Here is a 23,617-nt window from a genome sequence, read left to right as displayed (position 1 = left end):
GCAGTTTCCCCTACAGGTGACTGGACAGTGTTCACAAAAATGTCACCTTTCATACAGCATTTTATTGAAGGTGGAGTCTTTTCCACACAAGGCACCACCGTTTTATGTGACACTTCTTTCAGACTAAGTTTGAAAATGGCTCACTTTCTCCTCCCCTTGACAACGAGCATGCAATATTTTTTCTGAATTCTATGGCGACAAACACGCCAGCACTGCTGCTGCGACCCCACTGGCAGCAGCTCGTTTTGGCCGCTCCATACCAACCCAGGCTTATGAAAGCACGCCGGGTTGGATTAAGTCTTCCCTTCATGCTTCGCACAAACCTTTAATGCTTTCCTCACAGCAGCCGCTTTCTCTGCCATAATTAATTTCTCCCATAAATAGACCTAAATTATAAGCAAACAAAAAAATGACACACTTAGAACAGAACCCCTGTCACCTAAGCCCTGCCCAGAGTAACTTCAACCATTACCTGCAACCTGACCTGGTAGGACACACGCCCAAAGCTGCCTGGGGTGGACATCCTGCAGTAGCCAGCCCCAGGAGCCCTCATTTGTGATGGCTGCGTACCAGTGTGGCGTTGGCCGGTCCTCCCCAGCTTGGGTGGAGACGAACTGGACGCAGAGGCTGAATCGATACTGTGTGGAGGCTGCTCGCTGGAGGGGGCTCTGGTGACCCCCCTACCCTTCCCCCTCCCGAGGTTCCTAGGGATCCGTTGTCTCTAAAACCGAAGACACAGGTGGAGAGGAAAGGCACAGAGAACGCACAGTCGCACGAAACTGTGAGCAGCTGACCAGACCATTGGTTGTCACGGGGGCCTGGCAGCGTGGTGCGGGGAGCAAGGCATGGCGGTGACCTGCTCACCAACCCCCTCCCCGTGGGTTTGAACTGAAGAGTGGATGGTGCTGCTTGGACGCTGGAGATGAAGGCACCTCCTCGGGCCTCCGAGCAGGCAAATTACAGTTCACAGGATCTGTAGCTTCCAAGGGGACAAGTAACCGTGGCAGCTTCCCTGCCTGGAGGGCTACTTTGCAATGAGGGGTCGCAAGCGGTGAGATGGACGATCGCCCCAACCTCTGCAGGGGTTACATCTGTCTTGTGGGTGGCACCGTGGGCACGCTGGATCCGGGGGAGCCTTCGCAGGCCTTGGACTAAACAGGCGATGCCACACCAAATCTACAGCTGCTCGTGGGCCTGCAACTACTCAATTGGTGGGGCCACTGGACCTGGTTTGCTGTGTGGGAGAGTGGTGTGACGCTGACCACACACCCATTACTTTGACACTCGCTACAGCGCAGATTTTTGCCCAGTGTGGGGACGCAGGCAGAGTTGAATAGTTGATCTTAAAGGGCATCCCCCACTGCACAATGCTTGCACGAGGGGCGCCAGTATGGGGAAACCAAAGACCATCAAAATAGGGGAGTGGGGTCAATCAATCGACCACCCATCTGACCCCGATTTCACTGGAACCCCTTGTCACTGCAGTGGAGAGAAAAACGCAGGAGCACTCCGAGAAATTCGCAAAACTTTTACAGGAAGAGCGGATATTAACTCCTCTCTAGGCACAAAGATTGATACCCTGGTTGTAGATATGGGCTTTCTATTCAAAGACTATATGGAATTGTGGGTCAGAGTAGACACTGCAGAGTCACAGCCTGCCATGTTGAGACTGTCTCTAGCTGAGGCTCAAAACCAGGTTTCAAAACTGAAAGTGGAAATCCAGCAGTTGCGTCTTAAACCGATTGAGGCGCAGGAACGTTAATGTTGCAATAATGGTGGGTCTTCTTGAACATGTTGAAGGACCAAGTATAGAACTGTTTATCTGGTTAACCCATTGAGTGCTAGGGGGCAAAACATCAATGTTCTCAGTGGGGAAGGCGAACAGGGTTGCTGGGCATCAACCTCCTTCCGGCGTTCGTCCTCACCCGGTGGCGGCGTCAATGTTCAATTACTATGATAGAGATAATATACTACAACTGGGCCGCGACAAGGGTCCCTGGCAGATGGAAAACTGTACAGTAATGACTTTTCATGTTTATACCACAATGGTTCAGTAGAAACGGGAATCATTCATAAAGGTCAAACAGCACCTGCACCAGCTGAATATCAAATACGCTTTACTGTTCCCTGCACGGCTCAGAATGCAGGATGAGGAAAAGACTATCTTCTTTCAGATGCTGCGGGAGGCATGAGACTGGTTGGAGGCCAAAAGAAAGAAAGGTGCCAACCCTGGGCCGACAGGAGGGTGACAGGGGATGGATCCCTGCGAGGAACAAAAAACATGTTTCCTGGAAGTTTTGCCTCAAACCTTCCAGGAAATAGGCTGCATGCGAAAGGGAGACATGGAACACCGGGGTACTGCTTCAATGAAAGACCTGGACTGGAGAGAGACCCGAAATGACCGTGACTCATGAACTTTGGTCAATGACATGGTGCAAGCCCTGCGTGCAAGGCCAGTCATCACCCTAATGGTAATGTAGATATCTCTCTTCTGATATGCATCAATATGGGGTGGGGGATCCGGGTGTGTGGACCGCCCCGCGGAGGCTTTGCTGCTGTGTCGGCCCTACCCATGGGAGATGGGGGAGAAGAAGCGGAGCAGTATCGAGGGGTTGTGCACATAGATACATGCAGGATGCCTCACACTGGACATTGCCACAAGACCCTGCAATGTGAGTGGATTTCAATGTGCCCTCTGTTTGGCTGAGTAAGTTTAGGAACTTGACCTGGGATGGGGAATTCAGGGAATTTGTTTATAGGACAAGACTCAAGAGGACACAGGTAAACACAGGGAGGTAAACAGGTGTGGTGGAGGGGGGAGAGATGGAAAACCGCATGGGGACTCAGACAATACTAACAACAATAAAGGAGTTATTCTGAAACAAAAATCAAGCCAATTGTACTAACGAAAGTGAGAGAAAGAAACTTCTTATAAAAGAACCCTTACTCACCAACCTAGTTAGTGACATGCTTCATCTAAGCGTTCCCACCCGAGCAGCCGAATGCCACTTGGGGGTACTTTGACGCCTGATTACAGCGGAGCAGGTGTTTTCTAGGTGAAAAAGTGAGTGTGCGTGAAATCGAGAAGTGAATAACATTGTCTTTATTGTTTCTTACATTTTTATGATTGAACAATAAGGCAAGATTAAAAGCAGCAGGGGATGTCATATGAGGTTAAATTGGCCCGTGACATCCAAACAGCATGTTTCAGCCTCTGTGTGCCGATTTAGCGAGGCTTTCATCAGGACCAGGGGTGGCACGATGGGTATGCCCACTCTAAGGTGCACCCGTCTCTGTGTCACTAAATCAACCCCAAACTTACAGTTTTCCTTTCAGCATTCAATGAAAGGCAACAGAATAATCTGTAAAACAAACTTATAGGTTAATCTGTAGCGGTAGTTTACACATTATAGTCAGGTGCAAAACATATCATATTTTCATCCATGCCGTCAAAGATGTGCAATTGTCTATCCCGACTATGGTGGTGGATTATTGTATTGTGCATTCATACTGTGCACCCTTCGTAACACACAACAACTTTGTGGTTCTTGTAACTATGTAGGGGTAGTGTAACTTTTAGACCAGAATATTGCCATACCCACACTGACATTGTAATGTGTGAGTGTCAAAGCGCTCTAAATTTAGTGAGCTTACGAATTAAGAGATCGTGCGGCATATGAAGCTAAGACAGCGAGTGGCGCAGCACTCCTGTGCTGTGTAACTAAGACAAACAAACATGAAGGATAAATAAAAGGAACAGCAGTCCCAGGCTTACATAGGACGCTAATTCATCAAGCCCCAGGGATCCAGATTGAGGGCCGTAGGCTAATGTCAAACTCTACATGCAGGATTAGAACAAGCATTTACAATGCAATGGTCTCGGCAATATTATAGGTAGAGCTATTGGTATTGCTCATTATTTTTTTTATCTTTTTGTATCCCTAAATAAATGGCATTGTCATTTGTATTGGCATTAGCTTTGTTTTTTGCATATGTGATAACTATTGCATTAGCATAGAGAGAGTGAGGTTGTGAGATAGAGAGAGCGAGTGAGGTATTGAAATAGAGAGAGAGTGAGGTAGTGGAGAGAGTGAGGTAGATAGAGAGTGAGGTAGTGAGGGAGAGGGATGTTGTGAGGTAGTGAGATATAAGCATAGAGTGATAGAGTGATGTAGTGAGATAGAGAGAGAGTGAAAGTGAGTTAGAGAGACAGAAAGAGTGAGGTAGTGAGATAGAGAGTGATTGAGGTAGTGAGAAAGAGAGTGAAGTTGTGAGGTTGTGAGCTAGAGAGTGAGGTAGTAAGAGAGTGAGGTAGTGATGTTTTGAGAGAGAGAAATTGTGAGATAGTGAGGTAGTGAGATAGAGTGGAGTAGTGAGGTAGAGAGTTATGTAGTGCGAGATAGGTAGATAGAGAGTGAGGTAGTGAGAGACCGAGAAAGTGAGGTAGTGAAAGAGTGAGGTAGAGGGATGTTCTGAGGTAGTGAGATACAAACAGTGAGTGAGTTTGTGAGGTAGTGAGAGAGAGAGTGAGGTAGTGAAAGAGAGTGAAAGTGACAGTGAGATAGAAAGAGAGAGTGAGGTAGTGAGAGAGTGAGGTAGATAGAGTGAGGTAGTGAGACAGAGTGAGGTAGTGAAAGAGTGAGTTAGTGATGGAGTGATTTTTGGTGGTAGTGAGATAGAAACAATGAGTGATGTTGTGACGTAGTGAGATAGAGAAGGATTGAGGTAGTGTAAGAGAGAGTGAAAGTGACTTAGTGAGATAGAAAGAGAGAGTTAGTGAGATAGAGAGTGACGTAGTGAGTTAGAGAGAGAGTGAACTTGTGAGCTAGTGAGATAGAGAGTGAGTCAGCGAGAGAGTGCTGTAGTTATTTTTTGAGTGAGTGACTTGTGTTACAGTTAGGTAGTGAGAGTGATATCGAAATAGATAGTGATGTTATGGAGAGAGTTAGTGAGAGAGAGTGAGATAGTGTTATAGATATAATTTGAGTAGTGATGTAGTTATTTTTGTTTTGTGGGAGAGTGAAGTAGATATAGAGTGAGGTAGTGAGAGATAGAGAGAGTGAGGTAGTGAAAGAATGAGGTAGTGAGGGTGAGAGTTGTTGTGCTGTATTGAGATAGAAACAGAGCGATGTTGTGAAGTAGTGAGCTAGAGAGAGAGTGAGGTAGTGTATGAGAGAGTGAAAGTGAGTTAGTGTATTAGAGAGAGAGAGTGCGGTAGTGAGATAGAGAGAGAGTGAAGTAGTGAGTTAGAGAGAGAGTGAAGTTGTGTGGTAGTGAGAGTGATGTAGTGAATTTTAGAGAGAGTGTGTCGTGATATAGTGAGAGAGATAGTGAGATAGAAATAGAGTGAGGTAGTATATAGAGAGAGTGTGAGGTAGTGAGATAGAGAGAGTGAAGCAGTGAGTTAGAGAGAGTGAAGTTGTGAGGTAGTGAGAATGTTGTAGTGAATTTTTGAGAGAGTGTCGTGATATAGTGAGATAGTAATAGATAGAGTGAGGTAGTGATGTAGAGAGTGAGGTAGTGAGAGAGAGAGAGTGAAGTTGTGAAGTAGTGTGTTAGAGAGATAGTTACTGTGGTAGAGATATTGTGATGCTGTGAGAAAGAGAGTTGAGTAGTGAGGTAGAGATTGAGGTAGAGAGAGAGTGAATGAGAGATAGTGTAGTAGTGTGAGAGATAGTGAGGTAGTGAGAGAGATAGTGAGTTAGTGAAAGAGAGAGTGAGGTAGTGAGAGAGAGTGAGGTAGTGAGAGAGTTCGAAGGGACGGTATAGTGGAGCTGAGGAGAGAGTGAAGGGATGGTGCAGTGAGAGGCTGAGGAGAGTGCAGCAGTGAAGGGACGGTGCAGTGGGGATGAGGAGTGAGTGCAGCAGCGAAGTGACGGTGCAGTGAGAGGCTGAGGAGAGTGCACCAGTGAAGGGACGGTGCAAGGAGAGGCTAAGGAGAGAGTGCAGCAATAAAGGGACGGTGCAGGGAGAGGCTGAGGAGAGAGTGCATCAGTGAAGGGCCGGTGCAGGGAGAGGCTGAGGAGAGAGTGCATCAGTGAAGGGATGGTGCAGGGAGAGGCTGAGGAGAGAGTGCAGCAGTGAGGGGATAGTACCGTGAGAGGCTGAGAGAGAGTGCAGCAGTGAGTGATGGTGCAGTGAGAGGCTGAGGAAAGTGCAGCAGTGAGTGATGGTGCAGTGGAGGAGTGAGGGCTGCAGCGTGGATGGGGGCTGAGCAGAGAGTACAGCAGTGAAGCGATGGTGCAGTGGGAGGTTGAGGAGTGTGCAGCAGTGAAGGGACGATGCAATGGGGGGCTGAACAGAGAGTGCATCAGTGAAGGGACGGTGCAGGGAGAGGCTGAGGAGAGTGCAGCAGTGAAGGGACGATGCAATGGGGGGCTGAGCAGAGAGTGCATCAGTGAAGGGATGGTGCAGGGAGAGGCTAGTGAGATAGAGAAGGATTGAGGTAGTGTAAGAGAGAGTGGAAGTGACTTAGTGAGATAGAAAGAGAGAGTGAGTTAGTGAGATAGAGAGTGACGTAGTGAGTTGGAGAGAGAGAGTGAACTTGTGAGCTAGTGAGATAGAGAGTGAGTCAGCGAGAGAGTTGTAGTTCTGTTTTGAGTGAGTGACTTGTGTTATAGTTAGGTAGTGAGAGTGATATCGAAATAGATAGAGTGATGTTATGGAGAGAGTTAGTGAGAGAGTGAGATAGTGTTATAGATATCATTTGAGTAGTGATGTAGTTATTTTTGTTTTGTGGGAGAGTGAAGTAGATATAGAGTGAGGTAGTGAGAGATAGAGAGAGTGAGGTAGTGAAAGAATGAGGTAGTGAGGGTGAGAGTTGTACTGTATTGAGATAGAAACAGAGCAATGTTGTGAAGTAGTGAGCTAGAGAGAGAGTGAGGTAGTGTATGAGAGAGTGAAAGTGAGTTAGTGTATTTGAGAGAGAGAGAGTGCGGTAGTGAGATAGAGAGAGAGTGAAGTAGTGAGTTAGAGAGAGAGTGAAGTTGTGTGGTAGTGAGAGAGTGATATAGTGAACTTTAGAGAGAGTGTGTCGTGATATAGTGAGAGAGATAGTGAGATAGAAATAGAGTGAGGTAGTATATAGAGAGAGTGTGAGGTAGTGAGATAGAGAGAGTGAAGCAGTGAGTTAGAGAGAGAGAGTGAAGTTGTGAGGTAGTGAGAGTGTTGTAGTGAATTTTTGAGAGAGTGTGTCGTGATATAGTGAGGCAGTGAGAGTGAGATAGTGAGATAGTAATAGATAGAGTGAGGTAGTGATGTAGAGAGTGAGGTAATGAGATAGAGAGAGTGAAGATGTGAAGTAGTGTGTTAGAGAGATAGTTACTGTGGTAGTGATATTGTGATGCTGTGAGAAAAAGAGTTGAGTAGTGAGGTAGAGATTGAGGTAGAGAGAGAGTGAATGAGAGATAATGTAGTAGTGTGAGCGATAGTGAGGTAGTGAGAGAGATAGTGAGTTAGTGAAAGAGAGTGAGGTAGTGAAAGAGAGAGTGAGGTAGTGAGAGAGAGAGTGAGGTAGTGAGAGAGAGTGAGGTAGTGAGAGAGAGTTCGAAGAGACGGTATAGTGGTGCTGAGGAGAGAGTGAACGGATGGTGCAGTGAGAGGCTGAGGAGAGTGCAGCAGTGAAGGGACGGTTCAGTGGGGATGAGGAGTGAGTGCAGCAGTGAAGTGACGGTGCAGTGAGAGGCTGAGGAGAGTGCAGCAGTGAAGGGACGGTGCAAGGAGAGGCTAAGGAGAGAGTGCATCAGTGAAGGGCCGGTACAGGGAGAGGCTGAGGAGAGAGTGCATCAGTGAAGGGATGGTGCAGGGAGAGGCTGAGGAGAGAGTGCAGCAGTGAAGGGATGGTGCAGTGAGAGACTGAGGAGAGTGCACCAGTGAAGGGACAGTACAGGGAGAGGCTGAGGAGAGTGCAGCAGTGAAGGGACGATGCAATGGGGGGCTGAGCAGAGAGTGCATGAGTGAAGGGACAGTGCAGGGAGAGGCTGAGGAGAGTGCAGCAGTGAAGGGACGATGCAATGGGAGGCTGAGCAGAGAGTGCATCAGTGAATGGACGGTGCAGGGAGAGGCTGAGCAGAGAGTGCAGCAGTGAAGGTAGGGTGCAGAGTGCAACAGTGAAGGGACGGTATAGTGGAGCTGAGGAGAGAGTGAAGGGATGGTGCAGTTAGAGGCTTAGGAGAGTGCATCAGTGAAGGGACGGTACCGTAAGAGACTGAGGAAAGAGTGCAGCAGTGAGTGATGGTGCAGTAGAGGAGTGAGGGCTGCAGCCTGGATGGGGGGCTGAGCAGAGAGTGCAACAGTGAAGCGATGGCGCAGGGAGAGGCTGAGGAGAGAGTGCTGCAGTGAAGGGATGGTGCAGTGATAGGTTGAGGAGAGTGCATCAGTGAAGGTATGGTGCAGTGATAGGTTGAGGAGAGTGCATCAGTGAAGGGACGGTGCAGTGAGAGGCTGAGGAGAGTGCAGCAGTGAAGGGACGATGCAATGGGGGGCTGAGCAGAGAGTGCATCAGTGAAGGGACGGTGCAGGGAGAGGCTGAGGAGAGAGTGCAGCAGTGAAAGGATGGTGCAGTGAGAGACTAAGGAGAGTGCAACAGTGAAGAGACGGTATAGTGGAGCTGAGGAGAGAGTGAAGGGATGGTGCAGTAAGAGGCTGAGGAGAGTGCATCAGTGAAGCTATGGTACCGTGAGAGGCTGAGGAGAGAGTGCAGCAGTGAGTGATGGTGCAGTGGAGGAGTGAGGGCTGCAGCCTGGATGGGGGGGGGGGGCTGAGCAGAGAGTGGAGCAGTGAAGCGATGGCGCAGGGAGAGGCTGAGGAGAGTGCATCAGTGAAGCTATGGTACTGTGAGAGGCTGAGGAGAGAGTGCAGCAGTGAGTGATGGTGCAGTGGAGGAGTGAGGGCTGCAGCCTGGATGGGGGGGGGGGGGCTGAGCAGAGAGTGGAGCAGTGAAGCGATGGCGCAGGGAGAGGCTGAGGAGAGAGTGCAGCAGTAAAAGGACAGTGCAGTGTAAAAATAAAAATATGCCTTACCTCTAACATACTGCAAACACAACAATGATGGACAGAATGTGGATCAATGTCACACATTCACCCCAGTCCAAAGATCTGGGCCCAAATCCATCGTTTTTCCACTCCACACCACCCTGGGTTAGACAATGGCGATATGCAAATCAGCGCTGACCCTGTGCCCCATGGGAACAGTCCAGTCCGAACTACAAAAGCCATGTCCTTCCCAGAACGGAAACAAGCATCCGAGGACCGGCCCGGTTTCGAGGTAACACCTCTCATCAGCCCGGCTAGCTTGATTCCAGTGGTGTGGAGTGCCTGGGACTCACGTCTGAGCATCCCCAGTACACTTAGAGCGGTAACTGCAAACACAACAATGATGGACAGAATGTGGATCAATGTCACACATTCACCCCAGTCCAAAGATCTGGGCCCAAATCCATCGTTTTTCCACTCCACACCACCCTGGGTTAGACAATGGCGATATGCAAATCAGCGCTGACCCTGTGCCCCATGGGAACAGTCCAGTCCGAACTACAAAAGCCATGTCCTTCCCAGAACGGAAACAAGCATCCGAGGACCGGCCCGGTTTCGAGGTAACACCTCTCATCAGCCCGGCTAGCTTGATTTCAGTGGTGTGGAGTGCCTGGGACTCACGTCTGAGCATCCCCAGTACACTTAGAGCGGTAACTGCAAACACAACAATGATGGACAGAATGTGGATCAATGTCACACATTAACCCCAGTCCAAAGATCTGGGCCCAAATCCATCGTTTTTCCACTCCACACCACCCTGGGTTAGACAATGGCGATATGCAAATCAGCGCTGACCCTGTGCCCCATGGGAACAGTCCAGTCCGAACTACAAAAGCCATGTCCTTTTGTAGTTCGGACTGGACTGTTCCCATGGGGCACAGGGTCAGCGCTGATTTGCATATCGCCATTGTCTAACCCAGGGTGGTGTGGAGTGGAAAAACGATGGATTTGGGCCCAGATCTTTTGACTGGGGTGAATGTGTGACATTGATCCACATTCTGTCCATCATTGTTGTTTTTGCAGTAACCGCTCTAAGTGTACTGGGGATGCTCAGACGTGAGTCCCAGGCACTCCACACCACTGGAAGCAAGCTAGCCGGGCTGATGAGAGGTGTTACCTCGAAACCGGGCCGGTCCTCGGATGCTTGTTTCCGTTCTGGGAAGGACATGGCTTTTGTAGTTCGGACTGGACTGTTCCCATGGGGCACAGGGTCAGCGCTGATTTGCATATCGCCATTGTCTAACCCAGGGTGGTGTGGAGTGGAAAAACGATGGATTTGGGCCCAGATCTTTTGACTGGGGTGAATGTGTGACATTGATCCACATTCTGTCCATCATTGTTGTTTTTGCAGTTACCTCTAACATAAACTAAAATCAACATACATACCTGTCTGAACAACTCCGTGCACAGCGGTGCACATGGCTGAAGGGAATCACCACGGGCCATGTTGAACCTAGAAAAGAGAGAATAAACATAAGATTAGGAAAAAAAAACAAAATGGCTTACCTCTGAACGAAAACAACAACAACATACCCGTCTAAAGAACTTGAAATATAAAACAATTTACCCTGACCTGTAGTTAGCAGCACAGACGATGAAGTCTAGAGTCAACTAAAGATATCGCTACATGGAATTGAAATGTAAAATGTGCACACACAGTCATATTAAATGCAAAACATTACTATCTCCTAAACACTTTTGTCCTGAGGAATCAATTGAAAAAAACAGCCAAACAATATCTATATATCTTAAAGAAACAAATAGCAATTATCTACTACCGATAAAATACAATGTCTAAAAAAAATACGCCATATGGCATTGTCATTTGTATTGGCATTAGCTTTGTTTTTTGCATATGTGATACCTATTGCATTAGCAGAGAGAGTGTGAGGTAGTAAGATAGAGAGAGCGAGTGAAGTATTGAAATAGAGAGACAGTGAGGTAGTGAGAGAGAGTGAGGTAGATAGAGACTGAGGTAGTAAAGAGTGAGGTAGTGAGGGAGAGGGATGTTGTGAGGTAGTGAGATAGAGAAAGAGAGTGAAAGTGAGTTAGTGAGATAGAAAGAGTGAGGTAGTGAGATAGAGAGTGATTGAGGTAGTGAGTTAGAGAAAGAGAGTGAAGTTGTGAGGTTGTGAGCTAGAGAGTGAGGTAGTGAGAGAGTGAGGTAGTGATGTTTTGAGAGAGAGAAGTTGTGAGATAGTGAGGTAGTGAGATAGAGTGGAGTAGTGAGGTAGAGAGTTATGTAGTGAGAGTGAGGTAGATGGAGAGTGAGGTAGTGAAAGAGTGAGGGAGAGGGATGTTGTGCGGTAGTGAAATATAAACAGAGAATTTGTTTTTTCATAAATAAATGGCATTGTCATTTACATTGCCAATAGCTTAATCGTTCAATAATGGCATTGTCATTTACAATGCCAATAGCTTAATCACTCGCATATGCATGACCTATTGCATTTACACCCACACAGAGCCACACACACAAAGCCACCCACACACACACACACAGAGCCACCCACACACAGAGCCACCCACCCACACACAGAGCCACCCACGCACACACAGAGCCACCCACGCACACACAGCTTTCACAGCCCCACAGCTTTCACAGCCCACACAGCTTTCACAGCCCACACAGCTTTCACAGCCCACACAGCTCACAGCCCACAGCCCACACAGCGCTCACAGCCCTCACAGCTCACACAGCTCTCACAGCCCACACAGCTCACAGCCCACACAGCTCTCACAGCCCACACAGCTCTCACAGCCCACACAGCTCTCACAGCCCACACAGCTCTCACAGCCCACACAGCTCTCACAGCCCACACAGCCCACACAGCTCTCACAGCCCACACAGCTCTCACAGCTCTCACAGCCCACGCAGCTCTCACAGCCCACGCAGCTCTCACAGCCCACGCAGCTCTCACAGCCCACGCAGCTCTCACAGCCCTCACAGAGTTCCAATCCCACCCAGCCACTCTACCACAGTGGCCGGAAGTGAGCCCCCCCCAATGGGATGCTGGCAAGGGGTTAGAGGCCAGGCTCACCTGAGGGTCCCGGGGAGCAGCGTCTGCAGGCAGGAGGCACTGACCGGAGGGAGAGGCCTCCAGAGACAGCTTTCCATCTCTAACCTCATGTTAGCACAACACAGCACTCTCCCACAGCGCAGCCTTTAGGTCCTTGACCTAAAAAAGAGAACCCGACAGAGCCTTGATTTCATATCTGTAATTTGTCTGGCATTAGCTACATTCCCTTTCAGTCTCGGAATGGAGAAGGCAGGAGCCTTTGGAGGGTGCTCCTGTCTAGCATCGTGTCTTTCTACGAGCAGGGAAGAGGGTTGGGGGAGCAGCTTGGTTACCAAAACAAGCACTTAATGCAAATTGCACTCATTTGCATAGTTCGGGTTGTCCGGAAAATCTGGCGAGTCAGAGGCACCGGTACAAAACAAACCAGCTTCTTTAAAGACGCAGTGGAACATTCCCAAATCAAAGTATATTTAACTAGACATCAAGCACAAAAAAGTAAACTTCGTAATCCTTAATGGGCATATTGAAAATGTACACATTTATCCGAAATGCGCCACCAGGACGTTTTGTTTGTTTCCTGTGGTGGGGGCGCCATGGTTTGCATCGTTGGAAGATTACTTTACCTACCTGCAGGATGGTAGAGCGCAGTGGCAGCTGGTAGACGGTTAACGTGGTAGGGTGTAAATACCTACCTTCGATATTATCAACTGTTGCAGATCCATCACTTGCCTCTCACAGGGACAAACCAGCACTGACGACTCGGCTATGGAGTCTTTGGAAGTTGATAGCGTGTACTGCTGAGTTGTACCAGGTACATAGCTGCTATGGCTGCTAATTCAGTTTTACACCAAAGAATTCATTGATTATATTTTGTTACATTTTCTTCTCCTTTAATATTTTTTGCATGCACTCTTTAAAAGCTAACGCCACGTCCTGCCCATGCAAATTTGCTGCAGATTGAAACGAAATGCTTTTATATGTTAAACGAAAACACATTTTGAATTCTTTACCATATTTTTTACAGGACGATAGTTGCACCATTTACATGCCGAATATTATTGTTTCGTGCTCTAGCATGCCCCATCTACTAGCACTGAGGTGGGCTCAGAGGGTGAATGCTCTCTGGAGAGCCAACGGCAAAGATGGACGCAATTTGGGTAGGGATGCAAATGGGGGCAAAAAATGTAAAAGCCCCCCCCCCTCTCGTCGCCTTCTGCTACCCGTGAACAATGTTCTAGGAATGAGTTAGTCCAAAATATTTGCCTACGATTTTCCTGCACGATCACTGGTCCCATATATGTACTGTGGGAATTGAGACACTAACCAAGGAGGATCTTATTAATTGCATCCATTTGGGCAAGAGAACCATGGCACTACACGCTACTGTAAATGGCCATACACGTAAATGACAATTTTACATGCGTCTAATGAGTTATCCTACAGAGAACGCCACCAGTCTCTTTACGACACCTTAATGTCATGCTCACACGGCTCATGGGACCCCCTTCCCAGCCCGTGTATTGCATTAGTCATACAAAATCCACCTGCAGACGAGACAACTTTGTGTTTATTATTTTTCAAGCCCATTTTAGAAATCCTATTTGTAAGTTGGGCCGTGCATGATAGATAGATATTCAAATTTGAGTGTTACACCAAGGCTAAGACTGGGTTCCTGGGCAAAATACCACTTGCAAACATCTGTAAAGCTGCAACATGGCCTACACAGCGCACCATCACAAAGCATTACTGTGTAGGCATTCATGCTTTTCTGTCTGTCAACATGTGATCTACAGCTACACAATCTTCAAACAGAAAATTTCACTTAGCCATAACTATCGGTTTGCATCTGTAGTGGTATAGATTCACATTCATCCTCGCACCCCAGGTTTGAGCATGCATTCAGATGTTTGTAACATAATACACATTAATATCAAAGTTTCAGTGTACCACAAGCTGCCTAACCTCATGTTAGCACAACACACACCTTGTTTGTCATGCTCCCCAGCCCCACACGAGCTCACCTGACCGATCTCGCCGCCTCCAGTCTGTGGTCCCAAAGCGATCGCCGAATCGTTCCGGTTTGGACGGGCTACTGGGTGTCTCTTGCCCTTTCTCAATCAGCCTCTGGGCTCAGCACAGGTCCAGGCCCGTCCTCACGGCCCACCCAACACGGTGCAACCGGGCTCATTTCCTTTTCCGTGGGCCAATATACCCTCGTGGGCAGTCAAGCAATGCAGGAGCCCCTCCATAATTCTGGGTCTCCGCTGGCAGTTCTCTTGTTGGAGCCGGCGGCTCTCCCAGTTTACAGCCTCCGCAACAGTGCAGCAGAGGACGCGGGGTGCTGAACGATCTGGTCCCGGAGTGTCCAGAATGGTCCCCGGTCCTGCTGGCGGCGAGAGAGGCTCTGGGGCCTGGTAGTTTCGCGGCTGCCCGGGGGCCCCTGGGTGGTGAGCGGGCCGAATGAAAGGAGAGGCGTGGGGCGGCTGGCGGTCTATACCCGCCCCAACGCTGACCCTGCCGGACTGCCCATATTTGTCATCGGTGGCCCGTGAGAGCTCAGCGGTGCAGTTGGCGGCCGCCGGGGTGATTCTGTCCGCGACGAGGAGACGCAGAGACGCCCAAACAGACAGCAAAAATACACGGAGAGCGGGAGGAGGGCGGGAAACAGACAGGGGGAGACGCAGAGACGCCCACCGAAACAGACAGTGGAAAGAAGGCACAAACGGACAGCGACAATACAAGGGGGGCGGGAAACAGACAGGGGGAGACGCCCACCGAAAAAGACAGGGGAAAGAAGGCACAAACGAACAGCAAAAATACACGGAGAGCGGGAGGGGGGCGGGAAACAGACAGGGGGAAGAAGGCACGGAGGGAAACAGACACGATCTTACCTTCACTGCGAAGGATCCAAAATGGCGGATTCAAGCTTCCGGATTTTTAGGATTTGTGGGCGTGGTTTTGATGTTCTGAGTAACAGACAACGTCACTGTCTAAAGAACATCAAAAATGACGCCCCCCAAATCCGAAAAGGACGGGGCTACTTCGGAGTGACGGATCTCTCCTCCAATGGCTGGCCTCCGTTTAGGAAGCCAGCCAATGAAGGAGAGATAGGGCAGGGAGGCGGGACCTTCTGCGCTACTAAGAGTCATTAAATCTCCGGCCTAAGACTGCGCAAGCGCAGCCTTTTAGGCCTTCGACCTAAAAAGCGGGGCAGGCTGTGAAGTAATGATCTCATCAGTCAAGGTTTAGAAAGCGATTGCTTCCAGCACACAATCAAGTTTACTTACTTCATAAAGCCTGTACGCCCGCCTCACGCACCTATGGTCTGCTCAGATCGGAATCCAGAGGATATATGCGTCCGTGACCAGGGTATATTTCAATCTTGTGAAGCGGGCCCTTCAGCGTCGGTCACGTGGGGTGGGGTGATGTCATGTAATTCGACATGAGGGCTCCTAAAACGTAACCCTTCACTTGCAAGGTTGTGAATTGCCAAGACGTAACTTTATTTAAAACACAGGCAGTGTTTGAATAACACATAGCTGTGCTAGAATTCTCATAATATGGCAGAGTTCAGAAGTGAGTGTACCAAGACGTAACTTAACTTAAAACACAGGTAGTGTTTGAATAACCACACGCAGCTGTGTTAGAATGCACATAGTGCGGCGGAGTTCAGAAGGGAGTGTATCAACAAGGTAAATATAAACCTTGTGGAGTTGGGATAAATCCTGAGCAGAGCAGACACCCCCTTGCCCCAGAGAAAATAGGACATGTATGGTGTTCATTTGTCATTCAGGTGAAGTCCCTGTATAACCAGGGGGACTAATAGATGGTGTGCACAAAAACGTCCCTCTTATTGTTTCAGTGAGTTCCCTGGAATGTTATCATGGAGCCCTCATTTGTGTGTGGAAAGTCTGTAAATCCAGCGTTGTTCCTTTTCTAATAAGCGGGCGTTGCGTATTTTCATGGACTTTAACATGTTCTATGATAGTCCACCTCAAGTCATTAGTAGTGCGATTGACATGTAGGAAATGTTCAGTCAATTTTGTAGTGTTTTTCTTGCACCTAAAGGTGCTACGGTGCTCACAGATATGTTGTTTCATCTTCCTGACGGTCATCCCCACGTATCTTAAGCCAGAAGTGCACGTAATGAGGTAGACCACACTCATTGAATTGCAGTTAGTGTGTGTCCTCAGTGTCCACACTTTGTCAGGTTTAAATCCAAAGTTTTTGCTGGTGTTGTCAAGTGGCATGCACTGCAATTCCCGCAGGGAAAATTACCAACAACATTGGGGAGGCCCCAGCCGTTCAGTACAGTGGGATTCTGATCTTTGTCCACATTTCTCGGGTGGGTGGAGACTAGAGAGTCCCTCAGGCTCCTCGCTTTCTTAAAGGAGAAAAGCATTTTTCCCATTTTAGTATGCCCATGTGCAGGATTTTCCAATGTTTCTTTATTGATTTTGTCACCCTATTGGAAACCGTACTGTAAGTGTTCACACAAGTGAGTGCGATGTCATTACTGGACACGGGGTCTATAGGCTACAATACCCCTACATAGTTACAAGAACCACAAATTCATTGGGTGTTACGATGGATGCACATTATGAATACACAATACAATCATCCACCACCATAGTCTTTGATGGCACGGATGAAAATACTGGTTGTTTTGCCCTCGACTATAATGTGTACACTACCTCTACAGATTAACCTATACGTTTGTTTTACAGATTATTCTGTTGCCTTTCATTGAATGCTGAAATGAAAACCATAGGTTTGCGGTTGATTTTGTGACACAGAGACGGGTGCACCTTAGCGTGTGCATACCTCTCGTACCACCCCTGGTTCTGAAGAAAGCCTCGCTAAATCGGCTCAGAGGCTGAAACATGTAGACTACGATTCACTTCACTATACACACTGTTTGGATGTCACGGGACAATTAAACCTCATATGGCATCCCCTGCTGCTTTTAATCTTCCCTGATTATTCCATCATAAAAATGTATGGAACAATAAAGAACATTTTATTCACTTCTCGATTTCACACACGCTCACTTTTTCACCAAGAAAAACACCTGCTCCGCTCTAATCAGGCGCCGAAGCACACCCCAGTAGCATGCGGCTGCTCGTGTGGGAATCCTATAATGAAACATGTCACCAACTAGGTTGGGGAGTGAGGGTTCCTTTATAAGAAGTTTCTTTCACTCACTTTCGTTCGTACAGTGGCTTGATTTTTGTTTTGGAACAACTCCTTTATAATTATTATTGCTGTTTAAGGGGACTAGGAGTAGTTCCCCTTGACCCTTTCTCTCTTGGTGTTTATTTGTTGACTCAGGCAATACACCTTAGGATGGTGCTTGACAATTACACTTTCTTGACGTGGAATGCGCATGGCTTGGCTACATACATGAAATGTTATAAGAAACATGAATACCTAACACGCAGACATGTACATTTTGCTTGTCTGCAAGAGCCAACCTGATAGCTGGAGAACTGTAGAAACTGTCCAAAAAATAGAGAGGCAGCGTTTAAGGTACCACCTACTCGGGCTTTGCCAGAGGGGTGCTCATCTGGATATAACCCGAAGTCCCATTTGCAACAAGTCACACAAGAGTGGACGTGGAGGGACAGTAATTAGTGGTAGAGGGTGATCAAGATGGGCCCCTTTTGCTTTAGTAGCACTATATGCCCTAAAAGCCAATCAATCCCCGTCCCGTTCTTATCACTTAATCCCACCCTACTGACTGCTGCACACGTATCCAACAGTGTGGCAATTTTAAGTGAGTCCAAGACTTGCACCTTGATAGGTCCAACCCGCCTGTGTCAGGAGCACAGGCATTTACTAGCACTTGAATGCTGCAGCAATTGGCTATGCAGACTTAGGTAATGAAGTTATCAAGGGCGAAACACCTGAACACAAAGGAATACTCCGATAATTCAGGGGTACACACACACTGCACACCAGAATTGACATGACCTCTGGTACTCAGAGGTGTGCCTGAGTGATTGATGCAGAATACTTGGACCGGACACTGCATGACCACAATCTCTTATGGATTACCTTCAAATGGCAGAGGCCGTGCCCTAACATACCTGTATGGGGCATGCCTGTGGAGCCAATACATGACTAGATATTCCGTGACTGGATAGGGAGTGAAAAATCAGTACTTCACTGATAACACAGGCATGACCACTGTGCTGCTGTGGAATGGGATGCATTTAAGGTGATTCTCTGGGGGGATATGCATGAAGTCGGCAGTGGGGAAAAAAAAGCATTGCTCAGGGAGCTGACATACACAGGCGTGCGCTTCAGGGATCTAGAGAACTTAAGTGTGACACAGGATGAGGCAAGGGTGGCTTTAGGGATGGTGAGGAATGAATATAAGGATCCATCAGAACAGTTCTGTTGCTTGGACTACAAAGAATATATATCCCAGCAACATGCCTCAGGCGATAAAGCGGGCCATGCTTGTTTGGGTGCTCACGCCGGAAATACCTAGAACCCAAATAAGTGCCCACGAAGGGATGATTGTGAATACGCAACAGGCTAGGATGTACCACTCTTATTATAAACACTTATACAAGGCCACGCTAGGGGTTAACCCGGGAAATACTGATGAGCTACCTAGAGCCCCCTAGCCCTGCCTACCCTTACTAGGATACTAGAACTAGACACTTTGATCACGATCCAAGAAAGCAGATGGTAAGGGGTAAAACTTCCACGACGGATAGATTCCCAGTAGAATTCTACGACACATACACTGCTGGGCTGGCGCATCGCTTATTACAGGTATACAATGAAGCCAGTGAAAATGGTAGTTGCCATCATCCATGAGAGAGGAGCTGTTAGTGGCTCTCCCCAAGCCAGGTAGGGGCCCCTGAAGATGGGATCATACAGACTACTTTTGCTTCTCAACCTTGATTACCTTTAAGATACTAGGAAAGATATTGGCATCTTGCCTTTTGCCTATAGCACAAACAATCATTTACCCTGACCAGAATGGTTTTATTCCGGATTGGAATGCATTCCTTAACTTGCAACACCTGCTTAGGATTATAAACTGGGCCAGGCAAAACAATGTCCAACACTGGATAGCATCGCTTGATATTGAAAAAGCATTTGATACGCTGAATTGGCCATTACTCCTCGCAGTGTTAGTAAGAATTGGGGTAGCTCAAGAATATCAGAAATGGGTTTCCCTACTATACACAGACCCGTTACCAGGAGTATGCACAGGCGCAGAAATCTCGGATCCCATCACAATAAAGAGAAGTACCAAGCAGGGATGCCCCGAATCCCTCATAATTTCTGCAATAGCTATGGAGCCCCTGGCATGCCTGTTGAGGTCGAAGGGCCCGACTGGGGAATTACTATAACCCGGCAGACACACAATATAACATTATATGCAGATGAACTGGAATACATCTTGTATGTTCCCCATACCAAATATTCCGGAGGGACACATACCAAACCTTCCGCCTCACTGGCGATTGGACACAATTAAGTACCTAGGAGTTACATACAGTATACCATGAGGAGCCTGATCTTGTTGATGGAAACTTGGGGAGAGTTCTCACTGCAGCAAGACAATCTCTAACTTTCTTGGCTCAATTACCTTTGTCACACATGGGTAGGATTACAATTTCGAAAAATGTTGATCTTAACCGGGCTACTGAACTTCTATACCGCTATACCAGCGATACTGAGCCCCTCTTTCTTTCACGAACTGCAAGGGATATTCACATCCTGGAGCCGGGGAAAAGGTAGGCCAAGGGAAGAGTTGTCAAAAGACTTTGCTCCTCTGATAGAGGGCGGGTTGGGGCACCAGATTATTTTAACTATACTACGCTGCAGCCCAGTTGCAATGGACTGTGTGCTGGCTGGCTGCTGCTACCACATGGGAAGGAGATGTGTTGACAAACTTGTAGTATTTTGGACTGTTTAATGGGTGCAGCGCTAGGGCTTAAACCCAACAATATGTTGTTAAGAGTAATCGGAGCATGTTGGAGAAAATATAGGTCCCTGCCTGAGCAGGCCAGATACCACATTACACAGATTTACCCATTTGCTCCTTGCCCCAGACCTTTGAAAACTCAATACTAGGCAAATGGATGGAAGCAGTGGTGTCCGTGTGGGGAGATCTAGTTGAGAATGTGCAATGGCGCTCGTTTGCTGACATAAGAGACACATATGGGTTGGCCCTGGGCAATTCTGTTATATGGGGCCTCCTCTCCAGAGCTGAGATAGATTTGGGAAGCACCACAAGTTGGCTCGACTCGGTTCCGGGTTTAACAGTATGGCTAACACAGGACCACCAACGGAAAGCTGTCACAAGTATATATGAGGCAGTACAGCAGCAGATGGAGCAACCAGTGGGGCAACTGAAGAACTGGTGAAAGCCCCGACTGGTGCGTGAGTTTATGAACACCAGACAGAAATATACTTGATTTAATTCACCACACATACCTTACACTACAAATGGTGGGATGGATGTACCCTGGTACAACAATGGCATGCCCACGATGCACGAAGTCAGAGGCAAACTTCTTTCACATGTTGTTACAATACCCATTGATAACCGGTTACTGGGAGGAAGTGCTTTGATATACCAGGGGCTACTAAACAATCTCCTCCCTCTTCACCCTGTAGTGTCTACTAGTGTATGCCCAGTGTCCAAAAAGTACCAGCCTGAATATCGATTTGCGAGTCTGGCCCTAGTCTTAGCCAAGCGCAGGATCGCCATGGCCTGGAAGTCCATGGCAGCACCTCCGTTACAAGCGTGAAAATCTTATTTGCTGAAGTACTCGAAGGCAGAAATACCAGCCACATCAGACATAGGGAGACAAAGGATGGGGGAAGGGGTTTATGATAAGTGGGATGGTCTCATCGAAAAAAATGGAAGTTAAATCAGATGACCAACACCCATGGACCCCCAGAAGCCATTGGGCACTGGTTAAGTTGTATGGACATCACTTTTCTACACTGGGGCTTGTACCACCACGCTCACCCTCCAGCAGATGTGGATCCGGTATAAGGGAGACTGTTGTATATGAACCTCGCCCATCATACTGTAGAAATGTACTGAGGAACTTGAATGAGCTCATGTGTCACGTAAGATGTAATTGTGTTCTGTTTGTTACATGGATGAAATGAAATGAAATGAAATGAAATGAAATGAAAAAGAGACTTCTAAAGCGCACTGTGGCCAAGCGGCTTCCTGGCGCTGAGGATCACCTCAATGTCTAACCAGAGGGCACGGAAAAGAGGGGATTAGTCTGGGAAGGCCTGGAGAAAGAAGAAAGTTTTAAGGGCTTTACGAAAATGAGAGAAAATAGGAATAGAGCGAATAGAGAGAGGGAGAGTGTTCCAAATCTGAGGAGCCCGCACAGAAAAGCGTGTGCCACCTGTGCGGGATTTGCGGAAGCGGGGGACGTGAAGAAGAGAAAGGGATGAGGACCGAAGAGTGCGGGTGGGAACGTGAGAGGAAATCAGAGAGTTAATGAAGTGAGGAGCAGAACGGGCATGCGCCCGAAAGGCCAAACAGGCGAGTTTAAACTGGGACCTGAAATGAACGGGGAGCCAGTGGAGGGTTTTAAGGGCAGGGGTGATGTGGGAGAACTTAGGAAGACGAAGAACCAGACGGGCCGCCTGGTTCTGGATGGCCTGGAGACGGCGAGTCTCGTAGGCAGGAATGCCGACATACAGGCCATTGCCATAATCCAGGCGGGAAGTGATAAGGGCAGTGATGATGAGTTTGAGGGCATCAACAGAAAAAAAACGGGAGATTTTGCGGATGAGGCGGAGGGAAAGAAAACAAGAGGATACAACAGAACTGATGTGCGCGTGCATGGAAAGATCATTGCTGATCTTGATGCCCAAAGTCCGGACGGCGGAAACAGGAGAAGGAGGGGAACCAAAAGAAAGGGGCCAATGGACTGAAGACCAGGGATTAGAAGGACCACCAGTGAGAACAAGCTCAGTCTTGTCAGGGTTGAGCTTCAAATGATTGAAGCTCATCCACTGAGAAATGAAGACAAGGGTAGAGCTGAGCTTAGAAAGGGAATGAGGGGGGGAAGAGAGGTCAAAGACGAGCTGGAGGTCGTCCGCGTAATTGTACACCGAGACCCCCAGCTCAAGAAGCGAGGAAATAAGAGGGCGGATGTAGAGATTAAAAAGAAGAGGAGACAAAGAAGAGCCTTCAGGTACACCACAAGTGACGGGGAGGGGAGGCGCCGAAAAGTGAGAGAGATGGACAGCCTGCGACCGTCCCTGAAGGAAGGAGGTGATCCAGGAGAGGGCAAAGCCCTGTATGCCCGCTGCGCTGACACGGTCAAGAAGGATGGCATGATCGACCGTGTCAAACGCAGCGGACAGATCCAACAGGACTAAGGCCTGGGGAAGGTTACTGTCGGCCTTGCCCTTCAATTCATCCAGGACAGCAAGGACCACGCCCTCGGTTGAGGTGCCTGGTCGAAAGCCAGCCTGGTGAGAGGCCAGGATGTTATTCTCCTCTATGTAGGAAGAGAGACAAGATGTCACATGGCTCTCGAGAATTTTCCCTAGGTAGGGAAGAAGAGAGATCGGCCTAAAGTTCGATGGAAGGGAAGGGTCCAGGCCGGCTTTCTTCAGGATAGGAAGCACGATGGCCGACTTAAAAGAAGAGGGGACAGAGCCCAAAGCCAAGCAGGAGTTAAGAAAGGTAAGAGGGGGGGTGGGACAGCTAGTGTAGAGGGTTCTAAGAATACGGGCAGGAGCACAGTCCGCCGGCGAGCCAGACTTGACCTTAACCAGAAGGTCAAGAAAGAGCTCTGGTGTGATAGGCTTAAAGTGGTCCAAAACAGAGGGGGAGGGAGGGGAGTGATCCGGCACGTCGGGATAGGGCACGATCGGAATGTTGGCCTTAATGTTGATAATTTTATTGATAAAAAAGTCATTCAAGGAATGACAAAGAGATTGAGAGGGGGCAGGAGAAAGACCTGCACGGTCAGAGGTGGCAAGGCTGCGGACCAGTGTGAAAATCTCGCGAGATTTATTTGCCGAAAGGGCGACGCGGTCCGAAAAATATTTCGACTTGGCGGCTAGGATGGCTGACTTGTATTTTTGAAGAAGAGCCTTATAGTTCAAACGAAGAGTGGGACAGTAGTCACGACGCCAGCGACGTTCAGACCGCCTGAGCTCTAATTTCAGGGATCTGAGGTCGCTGGAGAACCACTTATGGGCGTCGTGAAGGCGGGCCGCTCTGATCTTTTTAAGAGGGGCGGCCTGGTCGCAAGCCGAAGAAAGCCAAGTGCGGATAGCATCCGCCTGATTTTCCACAGGAAGGTCGGTCAGGGTAGGGGCCGATAGAGACAGGGAAGAAGAGAGATCATTAAGATCAACCTTATTCCAGCTCCGAGCCCAGATGTTTTTGGGCAGAGGAGCTTTCTCAAGTTGAACCAAGGGGATGGAGAAAGAGATCAAAGAATGGTCAGACCAAACACAAGGACAGATCGAAGAGACTGTGGGGTTACAACGTAAGGACCAGATCTGGTCGAGAATGTGTCCATGGGTGTGGGTAGGAGTCGAGAC

The 23,617-nt window shown here is 48.3% G+C and overlaps 1 long non-coding RNA gene across 1 annotated transcript in view; it reads right to left on the bottom strand.

Annotated features, from left to right (window-relative positions):
• The window catches only part of LOC144766896 (uncharacterized), a 35,054-nt gene extending 22,845 nt beyond the window's left edge, over positions 1–12,209 (bottom strand). The window contains exons 1-2 of the long non-coding RNA XR_013597970.1: positions 12,074–12,209; positions 10,419–10,485 (exon numbers count right to left, since the gene is read on the bottom strand). This is a non-coding gene — a long non-coding RNA (uncharacterized LOC144766896). The remainder of the gene's footprint in view (positions 1–10,418; positions 10,486–12,073) is intronic.
• Positions 12,210–23,617: the final 11,408 nt, after the last annotated feature.

This window comes from Lissotriton helveticus, chromosome 7, assembly GCF_964261635.1.
Source record: "Lissotriton helveticus chromosome 7, aLisHel1.1, whole genome shotgun sequence".
In the NCBI taxonomy this organism is placed as follows: Eukaryota; Metazoa; Chordata; class Amphibia; order Caudata; family Salamandridae; genus Lissotriton; species Lissotriton helveticus.
The sequence above is the reverse complement of the archived record's forward strand: the minus strand, read 5'-3'. Positions and strand labels throughout refer to the sequence as shown.